This window comes from Protopterus annectens, chromosome 1.part0 (genome assembly GCF_019279795.1).
Source record: "Protopterus annectens isolate FY-2018-M chromosome 1.part0, PAN1.0, whole genome shotgun sequence".
Taxonomy (NCBI): domain Eukaryota; kingdom Metazoa; phylum Chordata; order Ceratodontiformes; family Protopteridae; genus Protopterus; species Protopterus annectens.
In genome coordinates, this window is record NC_056725.1 from 1,797,563,722 (window position 1) to 1,797,576,221 (window position 12,500).

Consider the following 12,500-nt stretch of genomic DNA (forward strand, 5'->3'; position numbering starts at 1 on the left):
GTTGAAAAATGTTTTTTGCAATGTTGCCTCCTACTAAATGCCGAAAAAAACTAAATCACTGATATTTACTCCCACAATGAAGTCCCCCTCTATTGATCTTACTGTTTAATCTAGCAATGGTACTATTACTACACTTGACCTGACCACCAAGCTCTTAGGCGTAACAATTGATCAAAATCTTTACTAGGACACGCATATTAACACTACTATTAAAACTGTTAAAAGAAAACTTGGCTCACTTTATAGGATAATATCCTTCCTTACCCCTGAAGCCAGAACCACCATCACCCATACCAAACTGATCTCTACCCTTCTCTATGCTTCATCTATTTATACAAATCTTTCCAAAACTAACAAACAAATTGGCAACTTCCTACAACAACATTGGCCAGATTTTCAATGGGTTCACCAACAGCTAGGTTGGCTAGAACTCCAAAACCAGCTACAATTTCAGCAACTTACAATTGCCCATAAGATTCTCTTTCATGCCAACAATACTCCTAGTCTTAGTAGCATAGTCTCTCCTGACCTAACATACAAAGCTATGTCAAACCCAAAGCTGTTGGACATGCTGCACTTAAAGAAATCCCAATCCCTCCGAGCTACACGCTCTAGGGACCTAAACCTTGTCTCCACAATAAACAGAACATGCTGGAGGGATAGATTCCTGTCCCAGAGACTTCCCATACTTTGGAATAAACTACCTATCTATAACAAACAAAGCTCCTCATTAGCGCTCTTCAAGGAAAATCTTTATGATTGGATGGGAAATAGGAAATTCACCCCGGGGATCACCTCTGTGGCTCTGCTCAACAGTGGCAGAGGAAAATAATTTTCTTGGGTGGCAAAAGTCAGGGTACCTTTTTGGCTGGGCTTGTATAGGCCCCAGGGCCGATAGCCTAGTACCTACCTATGAGCCTACAGAAATCTTACTACCCTTCGCTCAGCAAATAAATTACAAGTAACCATTTGGAAATCCCTGAATAAAGCAGGGAACGCCCTCTTCTTTAATTCCTTAGGTAAGATTTGGAACAGATTCCCCAGCAGCCTACAATTACTTTCATCATTACCACTCTTCAAGTACCAACTAAAACTACACCTCAAAGCACAATGGTTATGCCCATGTACTACCCAGATAAACATTAACTGTAGAGTATACTGCCTTTTCCCCTTCTATAACCTACTAGTGGGCAAATAAACACTCCTCTTAGTTAATATTGTAGTTCCTTATTTCTTTCTTATTACATGAAACTTACTTTGTATATTTCTAAAACCCTACTCCTGCTCCTGGCACTTTCATTGCCAGTTTATGTATTAATGCCACCTATGTTATACATGTATAAAGTTCTAAATAGGCATAATAGTTAGTTAGAGCCTCAAATTTCTTCTCCATTCTTCTGTAGAACAAATGTCAAACTGCATACCTCAGATATATGCTTCACAAACTACTGCATTGCCAGAATCTGCATTCATGTTTTTCAATTGATGTTGTTCATTCTATGCTAGCCTACAGCAATAATGTATGTAATAATTTTTTTTAGCATTTTTAGTACCTATGCTCCTTGATGCTAGTTCTGCTACTTTAGTCTGCAGCTTTACTGTATTTGTATTTTTAACATGTATTAGTCTTATGTTGCTGTATTGCTTTGTATTCCTGCTACATTAGTTTAATCTTGGAGGTTATCGCCCCGGGCCTCTACTGAAAAAAGACATGTATCCAGTTGGACTAGCCCGGTAAACAAATGTAAAATAAAAAAAAGAATTTTATATATATATATATATATATATATATATATATATATATATATAGTGGCGGCTGGTGACTTCAAATTAAAGGGGGGCTGCAGAAGACAGCTGAATGGGTGGGGCAAATGGAAAGGGGTGTGGCCAACTAGAAAGGGGTGGCGCTATGCTCATAACCATAACTGGAACTTTAAATACGCTGCCCTAGGTACCAAACCGTCATTGCGAGAGTCCAATCAAGACAAAATGTAGTGTAGAAGAAAATAGAAGTTATGTCCTTACCATAACGTTCCATGTGGAGTGTTCATCTCGCCTTTGTTCTTACACATGGGTTCGGAGCCGATCCTCGGCTCCGTGTCGGCCGCTTGCAAGCTCTGCATCAAGAAGAAGCTCGAGACAATCTAATACCCACAATCCCCCTCTGCCTTTACCTCAGATCTAGTTTGCAAGCAAACCAATCTCTAGAGAGAGTCCACTCATGCTTACATCACATATGCACAGAACTAAGAGTCTATATATACATATATATAGACACATACACATATATATATGTCAACCATGTACACAACAACTGCAAAGCAGAAGCAGAATTCCCCAGGCCAGGCACCAAAAAGTGAACGTTCTTCCCAAGGGCGGGAGGGTGGGAATATAAGAACAAAGGCGAGATGAACACTCCACATGGAACGTTATGGTAAGGACATAACTTCTATATGTGATAGTGTTCAATCTCGCCGTTTGTTCTTACACATGGGTAGCGTCCCTAGCTCCTTGTTCCTGAGGAACTCACGGAAGGACGTTCTTGAGCACAGTGGAACCAAAGGTTGCCCTGTCCCTAGAAACCTTGTCTACCTTATAATGAGAAATGAATGTATGTGGCTTAGACCAAGTAGCAGCCGCACAAATAGCGACTAGTGGTAGGCGGGCTGCATGAGCCAGGGATGTAGACACTGACCTTGTGGAATGTCCTTTGGGTTTGTGCAAAAGAGTTTGATTTGAAGAATCATAGACATAGATTATACAATCCGTTAACCACTTAGAAAGAGTTCTTTTGGTAACCGCTAATCCTTTCCTGTTATCAGCAAAGGCCACAAAAGTTGATCAGTTTTCCTGTGATCTTTTGTTCTATCCAAGTAAAACCTCAGCTGTCTGTGAACATCTAATTTGTGCAACATATACTCCATTTTGTTGGAGTGATTCTTGAAGAAAGTGGGTAATTCAATGGACTGATTAATATTATTAATAGAACAAACTTTAGGGAGGAAGGATGAATTAGTTCAAGAGAAACTCTGTCAGAGTGAAAGATCAAATAAGGGTGCTTAATGGAGAGAGCTTGAAGTTCAGATACTCGCCTAGCGGATGTAATGGCTACCAAAAAGAGAGTCTTCCAAGACAAAAATTTCAATGGGCAAGAGGAGGCTGGTTCAAAGCTGGGCAATATTAATTTAGATAACAACAAGATTAGTGTCCAAGTTGACGAGGATATCTAATTGGTGATCTAATATGAAAAACTCCTTTAAAAGGCTTTACAAAGTCTGTGGGCCATAACAGGAGCCCCACATTCTTCCACATGGAAATTAGAAATGGCAGCCAATTGAACTCTTAATGTGGCAGGAGAAGCACCCTGATGGAACAAGTCTGTTAAAAACTCTAATATTTTATTCAAAGGAGCTATAAAAGGATCCAATTGCTGTGTATTCGCCCAGAATACAAATCGCTTCCATTTACTAGAATATGTTTTAGTAGTGGAAGCTTTATGAGAAGCCACCAATATATTCTGAACTGCGGGTGAAAGAAGATCAGACCTGGCTAAGTTGGGAATTGGAGCAACCAAACTGCTAGATGGAGGGACAAGAGCGCAGGATGGGGAGCCCCTGACGAGTGAGTCAATAGATCTGGCTCTGGGTCCAGGATCCAGGGTCCCCGAATGCAGTGTGTCTTCAGGCAAGGAAACCAAATTTGACGAGGCCAGAATGGGGCAATGAGGATTATTGTCCTGTGTAGGTTTCTGGCTTTCTGGAGAAACTTTGATATCAGGGGAAATGGAGGAAATGCGTACAGGAGTCCCGGGGGCCAATCGTGAATCAGTGCGCCCCTGGGGACTTCCCTGAGGGGTAATAGGGCAAAGTAGCTCCTGCATTTGGAGTTCATTGAGACGCAAACAGATCGCAGGAAGGCTGGCCCCACGCATGAAAAATCTTTTCGCAACTGACTGTTTTAGGGACCACTGTGCGGTAACAGAATTGCTCTGCTCAGCCTGTCGGCTATGACGTTGGATGACCCCGGATGTGCTGCTATTAGAAAGCGACCCGTGGACTCCGCCCATTGCCAGATTCTCATGGCCTCTGCATAGCTGATAGGACTTGGTTCCCCCTTGCTTGTTTATGTACCAGACTACCGACATGTTGTCCGTCTGAACTGCAATAGTTCCCAGAGGAAGAAGGGGAGCAAAGTGTTGCAACGCTAGAAACACTGCCCTCAACTCTAGAACATTGATGTGCAGATTGTACTCCAAATTGGTCCATTCGCCTTGGACTGTCTGTCCCTGAAAGATGCCCCCCCACCCTATCAGAGAAGCGTCCGTGGTCACCGTAACTGTAGGCATGGGTATCACAAATGGTCTCCCCTTGGAAAGGTTGCATGTTTGTAGCCACCATTTTAGGTGTGTTTTGCATGTGTTCGTTATAAGAATCTCGCGGTGTTAGAGGTAGTTGTTGGAACGACCATTGTGCAAACAGTAGCCATTGTAGGACTCTCATGTGCAGCCTTCCCAAGGGTATTGCAATAAGAGAAGCTGACATGAGTCCCAAAACCTTCAGTACCAGTTTTGCTGGAGATTTCCTGGACAAGAGTAGAAGACGTATGTGAGTCTGAAGTGAAAGTATCCTTTCTGGAGGAAGTCTTAGAATTAACTGTCGTGTGTTTAATTCCGCTCCTATGAACAAGATACTCTGTGATGGTTGAAGTAAGGATTTTCCGGGTTTACGGAAATTCCTAGGTGAACACACAGTTGAAGAGTATAGTCTCTGGCCTGTAGTAGTTGACGCTGGGTGGTGGCAGAAAGGAGCCAGTCGTCCAGATACGGAAACACCTGAATCCTTGGCGCCTCAAGTGAGACGCTACCACTGCCATGCATTTGGTGAAGACCCTGGGGCTGAGGTCAGACCAAAGGGCAGGGCTCAAATTGAAAGTGACTGGCCCCAGCCGGAAGCGCAAATGATCTCTGGATGCCCTGGCCATTTTGATGTGGTAGTACGCATCCTTCAGATCTATTGTGCACATCCAGTCGTCCTTCTGTAAGAATGGAAGGATCAATTGAAGCGTGACCATTCGGAACTTTTCTTTCTTGACGAAGGTATTGAGGTCGCTTAGGTCCAGAATGGGCCTCCAGTCCCCTGTTTTCTTTGGAACTAAAAAGAACCTTGAGTAAGTCCCGAATCCTTGCTGGTCCGCTGGGACTGGTTGGATGACTTTTTTCTAGCAGCTTTGAAATTTCTATAGCTGCTGGCTCTCGCAGATGGGGCGGTACATCTGGGAGTCTTTTCTTTGGAATGGGATGGGATAGAAAGGGTATGTTGTAACCTCTGGTAACCATGCTTTTTACCCACTTGTCTGTAGTTATGTTTTGCCAGGCCTGAGGGTATAAAGCTAAGCGACCCCCGACTGCCTCCAGAGCAGGACAGTCGGGCCTCCGCTGGAAAGGTTTACCAGGGAGTTCCCTGTCACCTTGATGCTGCGGACCCCCTCTGCCGCCAGAGCGGCGTCTTCCACCTCTGCCCCCTCCTCTGCCTCTAGAAGGGGCATCACCCTGTGTGCCTGGGAAAGATCCTTGGGGTTTTCGAAACCACATTTTTCCACCACGTTGCCCTTTGGGGTACGGTCTGGTTGGGGTGGAAAACGGACTCGACAGCAGACAGAGTCTCCTGTTCACACCGGGTAAGGGTCTCCTTTACTTTGGGGCCAAAGAGAGTGGCACCGTCGAATGGGGCGTTAGTAAAGGAAGACTTGAAGGCTTCCGAATGAACATAAGCGCATCCAGGATTGTCTGCGAAGAGCAATCGCTGAAGTTGCTGCCCTATTCGAACCTTCGGCCGCGTAAGAAATCAGCCTCATGGACGAGTTTACAATGGATGTAAGGGTATTAAGTTGCGCTGTCACTTTTTCTGAGACAGCAGCATCTGTAGTACCCTGGAGGGTATCTCCCAACTCTTTGACTAGATCCCTCTGTAGTCATGTAAAATGGGTCAAATAGTTCAGGGATCGCATGGAAAAAGCCGCTGAACTAAAATGCGCTTCCCATCTGTCCATAGTCCTAGAATCTTTATTAGGGGGATGGACAGATGAGGAAGATTCTGACATCTCCTTTTTCATGGCTGCTGCCACCACCATAGCGTCCACTGGAACTCCTTTTGTTAAGTAGGTCTTGTCCTGAGGTGCAGTGATATACTTATTGGTTTCTGGGACTGGTTCCACTGTGTCAGGAGCCTCCCACGCCCTTCGAGCAATAAGTTCCATTAATTCGTTGAAGGGCGGAGTGACCCAGGAGGAAGAAGGGCGAGCACCGAATGCCTTCAGCAAAACTGACTCATCCTCAGAAGGGGGAAGGGAGTGCCAGTCACCTCTCTGTTTCAGGATCTCCAATATGTCCGAAAAAGAGACATCTTCTGAAGGTGACTTAGGGGACCCTTCTGACTCATCTAAGTCAGTGTCGGATGTCAAGGATTCTTGTGGAGAATCCAAGTGTCTCCTCTTACACAATCTTTTCCTAGGGACTTCTTCGTGGGGAGCATCCGAAGAAGCCTCCGAGGAAGAGGGGGCACCCTCCAGGGGTGGCTGAGACAATGGTGCTCGATGCTTGGATGTGGCCGTGGGTGCAGAGGAGGATAAAGGCCCTTTATGGGGAGGAGAGGTTGCTTCCACTGATGTGGTTGTCTGGGTAGACAACACCTTCCTCATTAGGTCGAACCCCGGTCCCGAATCAAGAATCTCCCGGTTCAAGAAATGGGAAGAATCCCGAAACAGGCACCAAGGCATCGACCCGAGGACGGAGCCGAATCGATCCGCCGAGGCCCCGAGGGAAGAGTCGAACCAAACGCCGGGTTCGACTCGCCCCGAACCAAGGACAGATCGTCGGCTCGAGACTCCGCACCGGTCCGACGGAGTCGAGGTGAGAGGAACAGACCGAGAAAAGGATGGTTCTGGACCCGAGGGCTCCACAATCAGAAGATCAACCTCTTCCGCTCCAAAGACTGGACAGGTCTCGGAGGAGGAATGGATGGAGACAATGGAGGCCTTCAAGTTTCGACACCAACTGGGTGGAAACTGAAATAAGTTTGGACAGGGCCGAATGCTCCAATAACTTCTGCACCACATGATCCACATCGACATCGGAGAGTTTGGAAGAAGAACGGGTCGAAGGAACCGAAGACGGAGCCGACCTCAATAAAGTCGATGGAGGGAGCTCCATCACCGGTTCCAAGACTCGAGGCTCAGGAACCGACACCAGTTGAACACTCGGCCCCAAGTCTGTGGAACCGGTGATCTAACTTTACTCAAGAGCTGGGAGCCGATGACTTGGGCTCCGACGTCTTCGATTCCTTCAAGGATTTCGATGCCTGGTCAGAAGCATCCAGAGCCTCCTGAAAGGAAGGTTTTAATAATCCTCTGTCCATGAGTTTCCTGCGCCTATCTGTCATGACCCTCCCACTAAAAGAGTGACAGATTGAACAGTCCTCTTGTAAGTGGAGAGGGCCAAGGCAGTAGACACAGGAACTATGGTTGTCAGTCACTGACATTTTTTGGCCACACTGACAACGCTTAAAACCTGATTTCACTTTATCAGACATTTTACAAGTAAGATAAGAGTCAAGTCCACTATAAGAGTCAAATCCGGTGAAAAAAAGTCAAATCCGATTTAAATGTCAAGTCCGGTTGTCAAATTTAAGTAGGGTTGGTAGGCCCCGAAAAACTCTAACCAATTAATAAACTTAACGGTACCGAGAATTCAACCTACTCATACACACATACACTCAGTATATCAAAAATTACTATTAGAACAAATTTTCCAATAAAATATCACAAAAATAAGTTATATCTTATCTCAAGATGCTCGAGCTAGCTCCCAGCGATGCGAACGCAGCAGCGGCAAACTAGATCTGAGGTAAAGGCAGAGGGGGATTGTGGGTATTAGATTGTCTCGAGCTTCTTCTCGATGCAGAGCTTGCAAGCGGCCGACACGGAGCCGAGGATCGGCTCCGAACCCATGTGTAAGAACAAACGGCGAGATTGAACACTATCACATTAAATATTTCAGTGCATTGGCTGCATAACAATTTAATATCTAAATGGAAACACAAAGGTTGTGAGGCATGAAAAAATAGATTACTTTTTAAATACATTACTGGAATGCCAGTCAAAATCAAGTATAAAAAAATCAAGCAGCACTCAAGTCAAACCACTTCTCCTTGCAGTGCAGTTCCAATTATAATTTATATTCAGCTTTATAAAATGACCATGTAGGTTCATAGATTAGTACTAGGCTACCTGCCCTTGCGAGCCATTTTAAGCTCAGCCAATTGTCCCTTGTGAAACTCAAACACTGCACCTTGTGTGTGTAAGGCAAACACCTTAACTATTAGGTCACCCTCCCGACCCCCTAACATGCTGAAAGTAGCAATCTATGATGCCCAGACTTGTAAAAATGTTTCTTATCCAAAAAAGACCTGCTGCCTGACAACAACTATCTACTTGTTTCATGGGGAAGACATGATCAAAGTAAAAAATGAACAGGAAACAAGAAACAAGCTCATGATAAACTGCTTAAAGGATCACTGCACAAGTTATGGACCACACATGATAGATTAGCATTCTGTTTAGTTTATGGGTAAAGCCTGCAAAGATGACTGCAAGTCTCCAACAAAATGTAATGAGCTTCTGAAAATACTGTAATACTGTCATATGCATTTCATTACCCAAAGCTTATATGTTATCTAGTTATGTAAATATTCTCTGCATGGCAACAAAAAAGGCTTTCAATATTAGTAATTCTTTAACAGTATGCTTATTAAAACTTACTTGCATCTTACAATCTCCGACAAGCTTACCGGATGGTCATTAAAACATTGCTACCTAAACACAGAGCAACAGGGCACTGCGACAGCATGCATTTTCTGAATAATAATAAGCATAAATCAACAGTATACACATATGACAGAAAACCAGAACATTCTGCAAAATCAAGGACAGATGAAAAGCCACTGCCGTACTTGTGTCCCCTTGGATGGGGGAATACTCTGCACACTTACACTGCATAACTGCTCCTTGCCTTGCTTGGATACATCAAGAGCCTCTACATGGGGGAGTGGGGTGCAACAAATATGTCACAATTTGAAATATCTCTGGCTGACGGTGATGGCTCTGACACTCATACCTCTCAACCTCAGAGCAAGAAATCTGGACAAAGCCATACGTAGAATTGGGACACAGGCCCAAAAATAAGGATAATTTTTAAATATTGCTCTTATAAACTTAGAAAGATAATAGAATAGTAGTAGGTCTTGCATTAGTATGACTTTTCTGAAGGGTATGAAATCTGAAACTCAAAATGTCTGCCATTATTTTCTAACTTCAGTCTTTAATGATTTGCCACTAATTTGACAGAAAACCACAATTTTATGAAAAACGGACCAAAAATGTGATGCAAAAATATAAAATTGCCACACAATACAGCTAGGAACCTGTCAAAGAAGGGACACCTTTTTAATATTAGTACTGTTAATTTGAGCAGCTGACAAAATTAGACAATCTACATGCATTTCTGAAATAAAAGTAATCTATAACTCTGATCATTACAGTTATTTATAATTGTAAACCCTCCACGTTTTCTTCCAAAATTGCTATTTTGCAGAGGGATTATTAGGGGGAAAGCAACATTTTGAGCCCAAATTGGGGACAGTTGAGAGGTTTGGATAATCCTAATTCTATAAAGTGATTTATCTGCATGTACCCCTCAACCTCTTAATGCAGGAAATCTGGACAAGGCCAAATATATTGGGGGAACATACAAACAGTACTAAAAATTGCTCTAGTATAAACTTAAGACAGTTGATAGAATAACAGACAGTTGATAGAATAACAGGTTTTGCCTTAGCATGCATTTTTCTGAAGGTTACGACGTCTGAAACTTAATGTCTGTCATTATTTAGTGACTTCATTTCTAAATGATTTGCCAGAAAACCACAAATTTTATGAGGAACAAACCAAAAATAAGAAGCAAAAATCTATTCATTCTGCAAAAATCTGGACAGTTGAGAGGTATACTTTAGCCAGGGCCGTCTTGAGTTTGCTGCCCTTCCCCCACTCACAAAATCATGATCGAATGGAGCCTCTCCCCTGCAGACATTCCAGTGCCCCATTCCTTGGTTATTTTGCCCCATTTACCATAAACACCAATGTGCATACTGCTTTACTTCTGCAATGATTTGGATTTCATTTGAAAGTTTTATTTTGCATTTTACAGCACAAACACTGATAAATATCTGCTAAACAAAGCAATGCAGTCTCACAATGAAAATAGACTTGGCATTAAAACATCTCTGCCCTTGAAACTCGCATTCATTACAACAGCATTGAAACCCACATTCGAAAAAAATACATTTTGCCAGTGGCAGATAAAGATTAACTTTGGGCTGTTTTCAAATCATAGGCCCCTTGCACGTGAAACATACACATGCTCTTTGATACACCTTCCTGATTGTATTAAATTATATTCCTTGTACAATACAGTACAGTTGTTAGAGGGTGTTTTAAATTTACTGTTTGAACATTTTTCCAGTAAACAATGAAACAAAATGCATGCACCAATAATGACAAAACTGCTCAATTCAGAACATTTTCATAATAAAAGTCTACTCAGACTTCTACAGTCAACCAATATCAGTAAATATGCACAATCTCTGAAGTAGTAAAAGTCATCTAAATAATTCCACATTAAAGAAATCTGTAACTAATTAAGAGGTTACTGCTAGCAAACAACTTTATATATTTCATTGTTTCATCTACAAATAAAGTGCCTGTTACCCTTGAGGAATAAATTGCTTATGTTGCATTAAAAAATGATAAGCTAGTAATATTGAAACGGGGAATGGATGGCAAACTGATAACAGGCTGATAGTTACTAGGTATCTTCACCAAAAAGGGCTACAGCATCCACCCCCTCCCCCTTACAACACAGTACAATATCAGCAATGCATCTACCTACTATGGGAGTAGAACCCACAGCCTTCTGCATCAAAAGCAAGTACATTACCGGTTGAGCTATTAACAATACAAGCAGACTCGGCATAAGCAGCACTAATCTTTTGTTCCCCTGCAGCTCTCAGCTCCTTGGAAAATCTACTTGACACTCAACTGTATCTCTGAACTTTGCAGCACAAGAAATCTGAAAGCCAACATTTATTTGTGGGGGGAGACAAAAGCCCAAAAATCAGGGACATATTTTAAACATTACTTGTATAATGTTGGAAAGTTGCTAGAATACAATGCTGTGTTACCACCAGACATATCACTGCCAAGTCTGGAACCCAGGAACATGTGCAAAACAGTCAGAGCAACATACCACTATGCCAAATCAGCTGTTTTGTGAAAAAGAGGAAGACTGAAACTTAAATGGCTACCATTTAGTGAATTCAGTTCTTACCATACATCTCAACCTTAGCACAAAAAACCTGGATGAAGCCAATAATGGGGGAATGCAGTCCAAAAATAGGGACAAATTGCAAATATCCTTTTTATAAACTTAGAAAATTGCTAGAATAAAAGGTTTTGGGTTACCATGTACTTTCTGAAGAATATGAAGTCTGACATTCAAATGCCTGCCATTTTTATTCGACATTTGTTAACCAGGAATGTCCAAATTGGAACAAATGCCAATTTTCAGCATAGGCCCAGGGAGAAACACTCCAGACACATGTCTTTGTAAGATGAGAGGACATGCCAACTCCACACAGAAGGCATCCCAGCCAAGAATCAAACAAAAGAAGCTGTAGCTGTCAGACAACAATGCTAGCACTGCACCCCTGACTGTGTACAGAAGCAAAAATACAGAAATCACAAATTTTAAGAGGAACAGAACAAATATGAGGCAAAAAATCAGTACTAAGATGGGAGGACATGCAGACTCCACACAGAAAGCACCCCAGCCAAGAACCAAACCAGAGAAGCTCTAATTATCAGGCAACAATGCTACCACTGACTGATTAGCAAAAAAACAGAAACCACAGATTTTATGAGGAACAGAACAGAACAAATATGAGGCAAAAATCTACAATTTTTTTTTTTACAAATGGTGGTGGGTAGAGAATTCAGGCCCTTGCCACCTGCATTACACAGTACAGGGTTCAAGCCTGAGGTATTCCCTACCACACAACCATGAGCTCTCTCTAGCCACCAGTATATAGCAACTGGGGCATTACACACACACTAGAAGCTCACCTTCATCTCACACACACACTAAAAGCTCACCTTCATATTTGCTGACGAGCCTGAACATACATCATTTGAGACACCAGTCCAAACACATCCATTGAGCCTGCACTACTGAAGTCCTGTGTATGTTAGCTGCAGCACGATTTTTCCAGCACACCTCATGCTAGTTAAATGCACCTTGATTTGTCCAGCCTGCTGCTGCTGCAGTCCGGAGTGCCTCCATCCTATAATGTCACCACTACACAGACTGCTGGGCATTTGCGGGACAAAGATGA

General features: G+C 42.8%; 1 protein-coding gene across 2 annotated transcripts in view; it reads right to left on the reverse strand.

Moving 5' to 3' along the window:
* PDE10A (phosphodiesterase 10A) overlaps nt 1-12,500 on the reverse strand; it is a 4,065,478-nt gene that overhangs the window by 3,903,447 nt on the left and 149,531 nt on the right. The window lies entirely within an intron of this gene.